Below are 12,813 nucleotides of genomic sequence, written 5' to 3'. Positions count from 1 at the left end.
TGAGGTGGTGAACTCTGTTAAGCCAGGCCAAGTTAACATTCAGAAAACATGCTTGTTTCTCTCTAACCCATTTTGTAATAAGAAAATACATCTATTAAATATTTATAAGCAAAAGCTCTGAAATAAGGAGGAAAAAAATCATTTTATTTAATTAATTTATTTATCTATTTTCATTACAACCTTGAATCACCTAAAAATAAATGAACTTTAATTCATATCATTATCATCAAAAATCACTTTAATAATATTTCATCACATTATAATTCCAGAGAAGAGATAGAAATGAAGAGGAAAATTTTGGTTTAGGCTGTATTAAGCACATGTATTACGCGCGCGTGTGTGTGTGTGTGTGTGTGTGTGTGTGTGTGTGTGTGTGTGTGAAATGTGGGCCTTGAGGTTCAGTCCAGGAGCTATAGGTTGTTTATTGATTCAGACGTGGAATGGATACTAGGAGTGTCTCTTTAGGTTAATTTCTTAAATGGAAAAGGCAGGATTTCAATGGTGACAGGCTCAGACCAACTGCCTGTAATCAGTTACATATACAATATGAATACAGTGATGGGTGACATGACGTAGATGTTGTCATGGCAGTAGGTCTATTTTATAGCAGTTGCTGCTGTCTTGTATTAGAGTGTTTGTAGGTATGCATGGATACATTTCAGTGAGTAAACCAAATTAATCTTCTTCATTTTTTCATCATACTCCATCAAAAATACAGCTCAAGACAGTACAGTATTCCAGTGGCATGGTGGCAGTCAAAGGAAACTCTACCCAGACAAATGACTGCCGGGGGACAACAGACCCTGCAGGGTGGTGCTTATATGGAGAGACTGTTGGTTTAGCATGTCCACAATCTGATGTCCATTCACAACATGGTCTGCTCAGCAAAAGTGAACAGTAAACTGCCCACACACACATATATGTACACACATTCATGTACATGGATATGAGAACACGAACGAACACACACACACACACACATACATACATACAGGTGGGTTGTTTGAGGGGACACACACTCTATGTTATTGCAGTGAAAGAATTTATACCAGTCGAATGCTGCAATATGACCAAAAGTAATCTCTCTCTCTCTCTCTCTCTCTCTCTCTCTTTCTCTCTCTCACTCTCTTTCTCTTTCTCTTTGTCTGCATATATTTGTAACACATATGAATGTAGGACCGGATGGACTATATGAACAGATTAACTCATACACTCCTGGGTGTGTGCTTTAATGTAGCGCTGGTGTATCTCAGTCAGATTTCTTGTGAGACCACCTGTGTACAGCCACATTTATGCCAGCCTACCCCTCATTTTCCTGTCAAAGTTCCTGGGTGTGAACTTTGATCCACTGTTACACGGGACCTTTCACACCAGAAGTGCTGTTTGACCTTTGACATCTTCATCTCCAAATGAAACGGATAATCAAGATTTCACTCACCACGTGCCATCCACTGAGGTTTGAGAGACATAAGGCGTCTGAGCTGGCCTGACGTTTGCCCCTGTTCCTGTGTAATGGAACTGTTTCATTTCTGCAGGTTGTCACAGCGTGAGAAGTATGCCTCCTCGTCATAAGCAATGGGGCACCTGTGCTATCAACACTTTCGCACCCAAACGCCCAGCAAACACTCAGGGATGCATTGGTGAAGGACGGGCGCGCTCTGAGTGGAGCGATGACGGAGGACGTGTGCAGTCAGGTGTCTGATGTAGCAGTGCTTGTCTTAATAGTTTGTAGATCACATTACAGTTCAGCAGTACCTGCCTCACTCTTACTGTCTCATTGACAGTGTCCACGTCTGCTTTCACAGCTCATTTATAAAATGAACATGGATTATGAGAACAATCAAGGAATTAGGCAATCTGAGAATATGTGAGTGTGTACAACTCAAACACACAATTTCCCAAACCTTATAATATACATTTCAGCAAAGAGCCATGTGTTGGTCTTTTCTTTTAGGCCTCTGATGAAGGCAGTTCCTCACAGATGTGGTCTTGAATGTGAATGACTACCATAAAGGTTGGGGAAATTTTTGCACAGAAGTTACTCTGGGTAGGAATGCCAGCTAATTACATACATACACAATCTGTGTTTTCCTAACACATGCTTTTAGAATACCTATAGCACACCATATGTTTTCCTAACACATGCTTAAACATATTTATAGCATAGCATGTTTTCCTAAGACATGCTTATAGCATACCTAGCATACCTTATAGCTTATAGTATATAACAAATACTACTCCATATGCTAGCATACTCCAAATGCTACTTTACAGTGGACTGCAGTACACATTACAAGTTACAGTATAAGTTATTTGAAGTTTAGTTAAAAAATAAACTGAAAAACACTGAAAACCCATAACTCAAATATTTTCAGAGCTTCCAGTGTGTGTTTAAAATTAATTCAAAATGAATTTGAAATGAAAATGTGTGTGTGAAATGAACACAAGTGGACAATGAATATAAATTGAATATGAACTAAAACAGAGAGAGCGAGAGTCCTCTCCATAGAATACTTAAAGACTTTCCAGAATAATACAAGGAAATGATGCAGACTTAAATAGATCAAACATTATAGAGAACACAGTAAGCACAGTAAATAAAGTGTTTAAAGTGAATACAGACACACATATATCTTAGTATACTAAAAATTAAAAAATAAACAATAATTACGTTGTGTTTTCTTTATTTTGATTTGTTATTCTGTCTCTCTTTTTCTCTTCAGTACACTTTGTTATTGGTGAATGCTGTTGGCAGGATGATTCTGTACTAGTTCATATTTAGTGCATGCTGAATACCACAGAGCCCTGAAATATGAAAAAGTAAGACCGAAAAATAGATGGAACTATAGACGTTGTTATGTTGAGTCAAGGAAATTTGCAACACAGTCAGCCACACTCCAGAATATCTAACCCTTGTGTGAATACATTTCATCATCAGTGTTTCCTTCCAGCAGGTCTGGTTCGCTCCCACATATCTGTTAGTTTGTGTCTCCCCGTGGCCTTAATTAAGCAAAATCATAAGGAGGACGTGATTTTCTTAGAGTGCTCGACCACACACTGGCCCAACTTGTTTTCATTACGTTATCTCTTCATTCCTTTTCTCTCTGTCTCTGTATCACTGAGGAGGAATAGATGGTACTGGGAGGGGAAGGAGGAACTTTTGTTATGATTTTTGTGAATTCTCTGAGACAAAAATATAAAATAAAAGAAGAAAAACTTCTATGCTGTGTTTCAGTTTCAGGGGTGAAACTGTTCGGCATTGTGAAAAATTCAACATGTTCTAACCCAGGTCCTCTCACATACTGAGGGTCATGTTCAAGTGTGTAAGGGTCTTCTGGGCTGCATCAGAGAACTGTTAGAGAACATCTCTCCTGCTGCAGTCTCTCATTGGGCACAAGATCACTGTATGTCACTGTATGGCTGGATGTACACACTCTGGAGAGCTCCTGGGTCAATTACTCTCAAACACTCCACAGAAGAGAGAAAAACCCATAGAAAGCCTACACTGAGTTCTGCTAAAGGGTAAACACTACATTTTAGCCACTTGCACTGAAGCTGCAGTGAGGACAGGCCTGTTAGCCTGTGTGGCTCTGATCGATGTTCATCTGAAGCAATCTGTCTCTCTCTCTCTCTCACCATCTGAACCAATCTGTCTGTGGTGAATGCAGAGAATTTAACACTCAGTACTGAGATGCGATGTTGCCTTTGAAAGAGATTGTCTAATTTGAGAGTGAAGATTCCAGGGAGCAAAATAATCTCACTGCCAGGTTGTCCTGTGTTCTCTTCCTTTAGGCCTCTCTCTCTCTCTCTCTCTCTCTCTCTCTCTCTCTCTCACATTTCATAGTGAGTTTGTGGTGGGGCTAATTAACTCTGCTAGTCTGGCTCCTGCCTCCCAGTTTGCTTTGATTCCAGTTAGTGTTGAAGTCCCTGAATGGACCAAACAGTCTTTCAGATATTTAAAAGCTATGAGGCTCTGCCTCAGCTATTCCGAAAAAAAAAAAAAAGTGTTTAGAATACAGATAGGACAGCATAGACTGCTGACACAAAACTTCCATATGCACCCAGTCCTGTCGAGAGACACTTTGGCGTTGATGCTGAATTTTTCATGCAGTATGATATGGAAAACCTGCCCCAGTTTTACCAGCAACGCAAGTCCCATATAACGAGAAAAGACTCATAAACTTTAATATGATTTATTATGGAAGTCCCTCAAGTTGCTCATAATATGGAAGACATTCTGTTTTTGTCTTGCTGGGGCTATGAAAAATGGATTACGCTTGCAATTAAACCTATATAAAATTATTTATATCACAAACCGTGCTCATTAAAAATGCTAATTGCCAGCTTTGATTTGAGCACGGAAATTGCATGCATTATGCAAGGCTCAAGAAAAGAGAATTGTATATTTGTTTGTGTACTCTGATACTTTTGGCACAAGTGTGCAGTTGTGTTTGGGAAAACTCAAAATTCAAAACTCAACTCACTGGTGGTTGTTTGAGCATTGGCTTAAAATGCAAACCATCTGTAGTGTCCCAACCATTGGATCACAGACAGAATCTTCATTCAGTCAAGTTGTCTGCTCCTTGTCACAATAAACAGTCATTTGGTGGAGAAGCTGTCTGTGCATCAGGGTTTATCAGCAATGCCATGTCTTTGTGATGCTTGGAGCAGCCCAACCCGTTACACCTCCACATAAATTAAACCACTGTCACTGCCATGAGACGACTCACAGTGAAGGGCATTCCAAACACTAAACGGACAGGAAGATCATGTCCAAAGGATGTCATCCAGGCGCCAGGGCAGCGCCTGTTCCAGATATCCATCCCTGTCCAACGTCTTTGCTTTCTCTGGAATGAGGACCTGCTGTACAGTCCAACACTAAACAATTCATCTAATCAGAGTGTAAAGAGCTCATTTCCTCAGAGCAAGGAGAAGACTCACTTTGTACGCTGACACAATGAAATAACAGATGCATTTGTGTAGACAGAGTGAGGCTTCTCTCAGAACCAAAGCACCTTCCATGGTCACCTGCATGTCCTGGATATGTTACATATTAGCTGAGGGAATTTGCGATAGCATTTCGTGATTGTCATCGCATTGGGAACTAAGAATGAAGACTAAGCATGTTCTATGTCTGCATGTCTGCTACATGCAAATCTAGCTGATGAAAAAAGAAATCCATGACAGATCATTAATCTTCTTCACAAAACATTAATGATGAATCCAAAATAAACACACTCCATCCCCGATTCGATAAATAAACTGTGAACAAAGCAACTGCAACCTTGAGATACTTTCTAGAACTTTTTAAAAAATGCAAACTGCAGAAAACGTGACAGATTGAGAGCAAGAGGCAGAGAGAGACATAAAGTCTACGACCCCATAACATCAAGGTGCCATCTAGAGCTAATAAAACATGTCGGCAAGAGCATGAGATGAGGAGGGGGGCAGCTGAAACACTGTTGAACTTTCTGGAACAGTTTTTTTTTTTTTTTTTTAGGGAGGCTATGAACAAAGTTAAACAAAAGCTGCTGAGGCAAATCAAACAGGACAAAGTCTGGCCTGACTCCTTCATCCACTCTCTGTGTCTTTCTCTCTGTCTCTCTCTCTCACTTGCTCTCTATCACTCTCATTCTCTCTTTCTCTCTCTCTCTCTCTCTCTCTCTCTCTCTCTCTCTCTCTCTCCCTTTCTCTCCTCATCTCTTTCTCTTTGACACCCTCAGTCGCTCTCAACTCACAAAAACGTACCAATGTGCTTACGAGACCAAAACCACCATTACCTGCTCTGCTGAATTCAGTGTTGGTTTTAGCAGATCAGCGGCTCCCTGATGCTTACTGTTTCCTGCCATCAAGATATCTGAATGACGACAGTTTTCACATCTCTCCAGAGCACAGCCACATTACATGGAAATGTTAGAAGAAGAAAATACAACTTGCAAGCAATTTTTTTTTTCTCAGGCATCACCCAGATAAAAAGGGGGAATAAAATAAAATATCTTGACAATTTTTTCATTCAATCTGGCTTTTGAGTAAGTTATATACAAATGTGTGTTACCCAGCTGCAGTTAGGCTTAGAGCCATAGGATGTAGACACGAGTAAGGCCCTGTGAGTGGAGGGGAAAGAAAAGGGCTCTGGCTCAGTATGCCAAGGAACATTAATCCATTAGTGATGTTTTAAATGCCACATGTCACATCCAGTGTCCAGTTACATCATCCTGGGTGCATTTACAGGAAGATTAATGCACATTGATGCTGTGAGGCAAGAGAGTTGGGTAGCCGCAGAGGGACACAATGTTTTCATTTGACTGACGGTGTGTGCAATAGAAGAGGAAGCAAATACATGGTATAAGGACGGTAATGCGCTTTGTGTCATTGGACAACCATTGTCTGCTGTGCTAGGAACAAGAATTAGACTGACGTGTCTTCCTGGAAACTGTACTTCTTGTCCTGGGTTTGGGCTGGCAATCAGTGATTTGGTTAAAGTGTCCAAATAGCCCATGATTTATTATTCATTAGTTTGTGTGTGTGTGTGTGTGTGTGTGTGTGTGTGTGTGTGTGTGTGTGTGTGCGTGTGCGTGTGCGTGTGTGTGGGTATGTGTGTGTGTGTGTGTGTGTGTGTGTGTGTGTGTGTGTGTGTGTGTGTGTGTGTGAATGATTTGTCTCTGGTCATAGCAGGGCTCTGCGGCACAGTGAAGAATTTTCCGTTGATGTGGATAGATTAGAATTTCTCTCACACAAACAGGGTCAGAGTGTAAGTTAGAGGTACTCTCCTGTATTTTATAGTTAATGCTAGTTAAGTCCTACTGCCTCCCCTGTATTACTGCTCTGTCATTCATCTGTAATCCTCTATGGTCTTCCTGGACTGTTTTAGGCTTTTTCATATGAAGTCCATTTTTACTGTCTGAGGACTTGGGAAAAAAATCCAGTTTAGTTTTATCACAGAAAAATTCATGCTGAGTCCAGTGAATTTATCGTTTTCATTTTTTCCTTCTTCTTTGCTAATACTTGGTACAACATCTTTAAATGCCTTTAAGCAGTTAGGCAGGTGTTTAGTCTTCTTAACTTCTGTTTTCAGTATCGTCTACTATCCACAGCTTCCACAAAGTTCCCCCATGAAAATTCCTGGCTTTTTCTTCTGTACTAATTAAAAGAAATAATGTACTTAAGACAGGGGTCACCCCAAGGGACCATAAAAGACACCACACACACTGGATTGTTAAATTCTGTATAGCAGTCTTGCCATCCCAACAGTTTGTTTTCTGTAACTGAGGTTTCAAAAGAGCCCATCACAACCTCTCATACACTGATTATGTGACCCTGGCAACACTTGGCTAGATGCCAATCAACTGTCACATGCAGAAAACCACATCAGTCAAAAGTCTGATGTATCATAGAGGCACGTTGTCTTTGTAGCTGCAGTTAAAGAAGCCATGGAGGTCATTTGAAGTCACATTTGTTTTTTGTCATGCAAAATTTTGGGCCAAAATTTTGGACTGGGTGTGAAAAGATCTTCATGAACATTACCTCACATACTTTTTGCAACAGACCTTGGAAAAACTTTGTAGATTAAAGAGATGGAGAAAAAAGGAAAGAGTGAGGAGAAAAAAGAAAAGAGAGGAAGAAGTGAGCCAGAAAAAGACAGTGGAAGAAGGCCAAAGCAGAGAGGTGTTGTTTTGTGATCATTACCAAAGACACATTTGCACCGGAATTTGGCCCGTCAGCGTTCCCAGAACTTTCAGCATCAGTACTTTCCCTAATGTTGTGTGAGACGGATATCAGTCAGCTCCACTAACGGGAAGAAATGAGACAGGCCCTCTTCCCAACTCCGCAGCCCTTTTATCGGTGTGTGTGTATATGTGTCTATGCAAGTGTGTGTGTGTGTGTGTGCGTGTGTGTGTTGGTGTGAGAAAGTGTGTGTCCTGTCTGTGTGCAAAAAAGGAGAGAGAGAGAGGAAGGGACAGAGAATGAGAGAGAGAGACCACAGAAGGAAACAAAAGGCTCGTTCCTTAGAACACTTAAGGCTTCATTGCAGCTCTTGTACTCTCACCTGGAGTTTCAGAGATTGGCTGACCAAAGAGCACAATGTATTATTTATCTGGCTCTTTATTATTTATGTACACATAAATGGCTTACCGAACCATGAATGTAGCTATGTCTTTGTCAAGCTCTCTGTTACTGGGCACATAGCTAGTAGTGGTTGTCAGTGAGGCTGACAAATACCTGTACTGTGGTGAATAAGTGCCAATGCCCTCTTTTCCTCCAACTGGGCCACACATTCTAAGCTTTGTGACCAAGTGCCAAATTTGGGGGAAATTGATTAAACTGGTCAGTGCCATGAGTGTTTTAGTGTACCGCTTTTAGATAAACTGGGAGGGGAGGATATCACTAAAGCGCATTGCCTGTTTTGGTTGATTGCCTTCAGTGCAGATTAACTTTTGATTGGGCCATTTAAACAAATGCTTTTCTCAGGAGGGGAGATACTCTGTATGTGAATAGTTCATTTTGGCTGCCGTGGTACCTCTTTCACACACACACACACACACACACACGCACACACACACACACACATACATAGACACACATACTTACACCTCCTACCGGCTGTCAATAGGCCATATGGCTGTGTCCTGCCCATAAAACATGTGTACCACACAGACTGGATTAGGTCTTGTCTAATTAAAGTCTATATGGCTACATTCCAGTCAAATTTCAGAGAAGGAGTCTAATGTCTCCATCTGCCCCACATTAGACAGCAAGACATCCATCCATCCGTCTATCCATCTTCAACTGCCTTTATCCAAAACAATAGGTGGTTGTGAAGACATTAACTGAGAGGGTGATTGGAGCAACTGGCGGTGGAAGAAGGATGCAAAGGCAGAAAGGCTGGCTGAAGAAACAGGAGGAGGTGGTAGGCTGGTCCCCGTTTGGCCCTGGAGAGAACACTGATGAAAGGAGGCGTTTGAGGAGGAGCTGCCTGATGTGGAGAGCTTCGTCACGCCTGTACTTCAATCAATAACACTTTACAATTGAAAGCAAATCGATGAAGGATGGAGGAGAAATGTAATGCATGCCTCAGCCTCAGGAGATGGACAGAGAGAGAGAGGGAGGGAGAGAGAGAGAGTTAGAAATGGAATGAGAAGCAGAGAGAGGGAGGGAAGTTTAAAGGTAGAGAGAATGAGGAGAGAGTGAAGAGTTAGTGTGAATTTGTAATGAAATGAGAGGCATAGAGATGGATTGATTTAAAGGCAGGCAGGGAAGAGAAGAGGTGGGAAAGAAGTCACTGTAAGGAATGAAGTGAGAGGGTGAGAGAAAGGGATAATATTGAAGGAGAAGAGAAAGGGATAATATTGAAGAAGAGGAGAAAGGGAAAAGAGAGGCCCAGAGGTGCTGTCAGTCAGAGACAGCGAGAGGGTATAAGAGATAGATAAATCCCATATTTAAAACCATGTGTTTCAAATGCTTATTTACATCTGCTCACTATCACCAGGCTAACTGAACTGGCTTACTTTGACAAACCCACCACTTCCTCCATAGTCTAAATGTAAGAGAAGAATCCCCTGTCTGAGAAGCCTTAATGTTAACTGTAATATGATGGTAATTAGTGATGTGTGACACTCCTTTTGACTAAAGATAGCACACTATTTCCTACAGAAATCTTTAAGACAAACCAACAGGGCTTACTATTATGGCTTTACAGTTTACTCATGGTAACGTAATATGCTCTGGCCCCATCCCAATCTGGCGAGGTGATGTAGCTAACAGCAGGTTATGGTCGCTGAACTGCTGGATGTCCAGGTGGTGCTCTGAAACTAATGTGGGCTTTATAGACAATTAGAATACTTTTGAGGGCAAGGCTGGCCTTTTAGAGTGGGACGGTGTCCATCCCACTTGGGAAGGTGCTACTCTCATTTCTTGCAACATAGCACATAGTCTCAGAACAGTTTATCTGTGACAATCCAGAGCTGAGGCCAAGGAGCAGACAAGCAGGCTAAACCAACCGTCTGCTAGCTGCACAGAGTCATCAATCAGGTTCAAGTATATTGAGACTGCGTCTGTTCTCTGACCTATACGAAAATGTAGAAATACTCGGAGAATTTGTCCTAGTAACCTAATTAGCATCAATTTAAATCGTACTGAATGTACAGCCAGCACCTTTAATCTAAAGCTAGGACTGTTAAATATTAGATCTCTTACACCTAAAGCGCTTATTGTTAATGAAATTATTACTGATCAGGAGTTTAATGTACTGTGTTTAACAGAAACGTGGACCAAACCAAATGAGTATGTAGCATTAAATGAAGCTAGTCTTCCGAGATACAGTTATATACACCAGCCTCGTCTAACTAGCAGAGGAGGAGGCGTTGCAGTTATTTATAATGATAACCTAGGCATCATACAAAAACCTTTACATAAATTCAATGCGTTTGAAGTTCTTTATTCAAACATATGTAGCCACAAAAGTCTACCCAGTCTATCACACTAATTATTATTTATAGACCCCCTTGCTGTACTCTGAATTCCTTTTTGAATTTGCAGATGTCATCTCAAACTTCATTGTTTCTTCAGATACAGCTCCAATTGTCGAAGACTTTAATTTTCATTTTGATAACCCAGAAGATCCTCTGAGAACAGCATTCGTGTCCATTCTAGATTCAGTAGAGATTGATCAGAAGGTCATAGGGCCCATTCACAGTGGTGGAACTTATACTAACACTCGGACTAAATATAGAAAGTATAGTCACATTTCCGCAATCTGAAGCTATCTCAGATCATTATCTTCTCATTCAAAATGTTTCTTAGTAATAATATATGCACCTCACCATGCTATCGTAATAAACGTACGTTTACGTCAACTACTATGCAGAACTTTATCAATAATCTTCCAGAGCTATCAGCTTTGATTGGATCACTATCACACCCCACAGAACTTGATCAGGCAACTGAATCTTTAGAGTCAACGTTCCGCAATACCTTAGATAATGTGGCCCCACTTAAAAGGAAAATAATTAGAGACGAAAAACTAGCTCCCTGGTATAATGATCACACACGCACCTTAAAACTTACTACTCGAAAATTAGAACGTAAATGGCACCAAACTAAATTGGCAGTATTCCAGTTAGCATGGAAGGAGAGCCTCCTGAGCTACAGAAAAGATCTTAGTGCCGCTAGATCAACGTATCTTTCCACCCTAATAGAAGATAACAAAAACAATCCTAGATTCTTATTTAATATTGTATCAAAACTAGAAAAAAAGAGCACCTCGGGAACATGCACACCATCAATATACAGTGGTGATGACTTCATGAATTTTTTTCAGTAGCAAAATTGAAAATATCAGGCAAACAATTCAGACTATAAATTTAAAACCAGATAATTTGATAACTAGCACTGTAGATAACAATATAACCATATCAGATCAACAATTAGAATGTTTTACTCCCCTTCAAGCGACCGAATTAACCTCACTAATTTCTTCATCAAAATCACCAAATTGTGTAATAGATCCCTTACCTACACATTTCCTCAAATAGGTACTACTAGTAGTCATCGAACCTCTTCTAAAAATAATCAGTTCCTCCCTTAGCACTGGCTATTTACCTAAATCCTTTAAACTAGCAGTTATCAAACCCCTAATTAAAAAACCTGACCTCGACCCCTGTTCGTTGTCCAACTATAGGCCAATATCTAACCTCCCCTTTATCTCCAAGATCCTAGAAAAGGCTGTAGCACAGCAGTTATGCTCATACCTACACAGGAATAACATTCATGAAATGTATCAGACAGGATTTAGGCCTCATCATAGCACAGAGACAGCACTGGTTAAAGTTGTAAATGACCTACCACTGGCCTCTGATCAGGTTTGTGTCTCCTTGCTTGTGTTGCTTGACCTTAGTGCAGCCTTTGACACCATCGATCATACTGTTCTCCTAGATAGACTAGAAAATGTTGTTGGAGGTAAGGGAATGGCCCTCTTATGGCTTAAATCCTACTTGACTGATTGTTATCAGTTTGTTGATATAAATGGTGACTTCTTTACACATACTGAGGTAAAGTTTGGTGTTACGCAAGGTTCTGTTTTAGGCCCACTGCTTTTTTCTTTATATAATGCTATCTCTAGGTAATATTATTCGTAAACACGGTATTAGTTTCCACTGCTATGCTGATGACACACAGCTGTATGTCTTAGCGAAGCCAGACGAGAGACACCAGCTTAACAAAATTGAGGAATGTGTAAAGGATATTAGGCACTGGATGCTTACTAACTTCCTCTTCCTTAACTCTGAAAAGACAGAAGTACTTTTACTAGGATCACATGCAGCTAGGAGTAAGCTTTCTGATCACGTAGTAACTAACTTTCAGTGATATTGGACTCTAAATAAACCTGAAACTTGAAACTTAACATATGGACGCATTTTTGACACTCATCTCCTTGCAATTAAATTGTCTATAAAGACAGTTTAGAGTATAAAATTTAGAATATTAACAGAATATCTCAGTAGGTTAGTAATATTTTGTAATCGAGTAAGTATATCAGCTTGCAACTTGCACAGAAAACCTGTCACTCCCAAGAAATTTGTTTTACTCTATCTCTCTTTCTTTTATCCATTTGACATTTAACAAATCATAGAAATTGAGATTCACTGCTGAAACAACCACCAACATTAATACTATGATATTCAGCAGAGTTCTGAATGTGTTTCAGGTTGTTATGGAGCACAAGTATTTTTGGTGGGGAAAAAGAAACAAATGAAAAGGAAATATTTAATGTTAAAAAGTAAGTGTTTGATCGAGAACTGAGAGTGACTGGAAGTG

The sequence above is a fragment of the Chanos chanos genome, chromosome 2 (genome assembly GCF_902362185.1).
Source record: "Chanos chanos chromosome 2, fChaCha1.1, whole genome shotgun sequence".
Lineage (NCBI taxonomy): Eukaryota > Metazoa > Chordata > Actinopteri > Gonorynchiformes > Chanidae > Chanos > Chanos chanos.
This window is presented reverse-complemented; position numbering follows the sequence as displayed.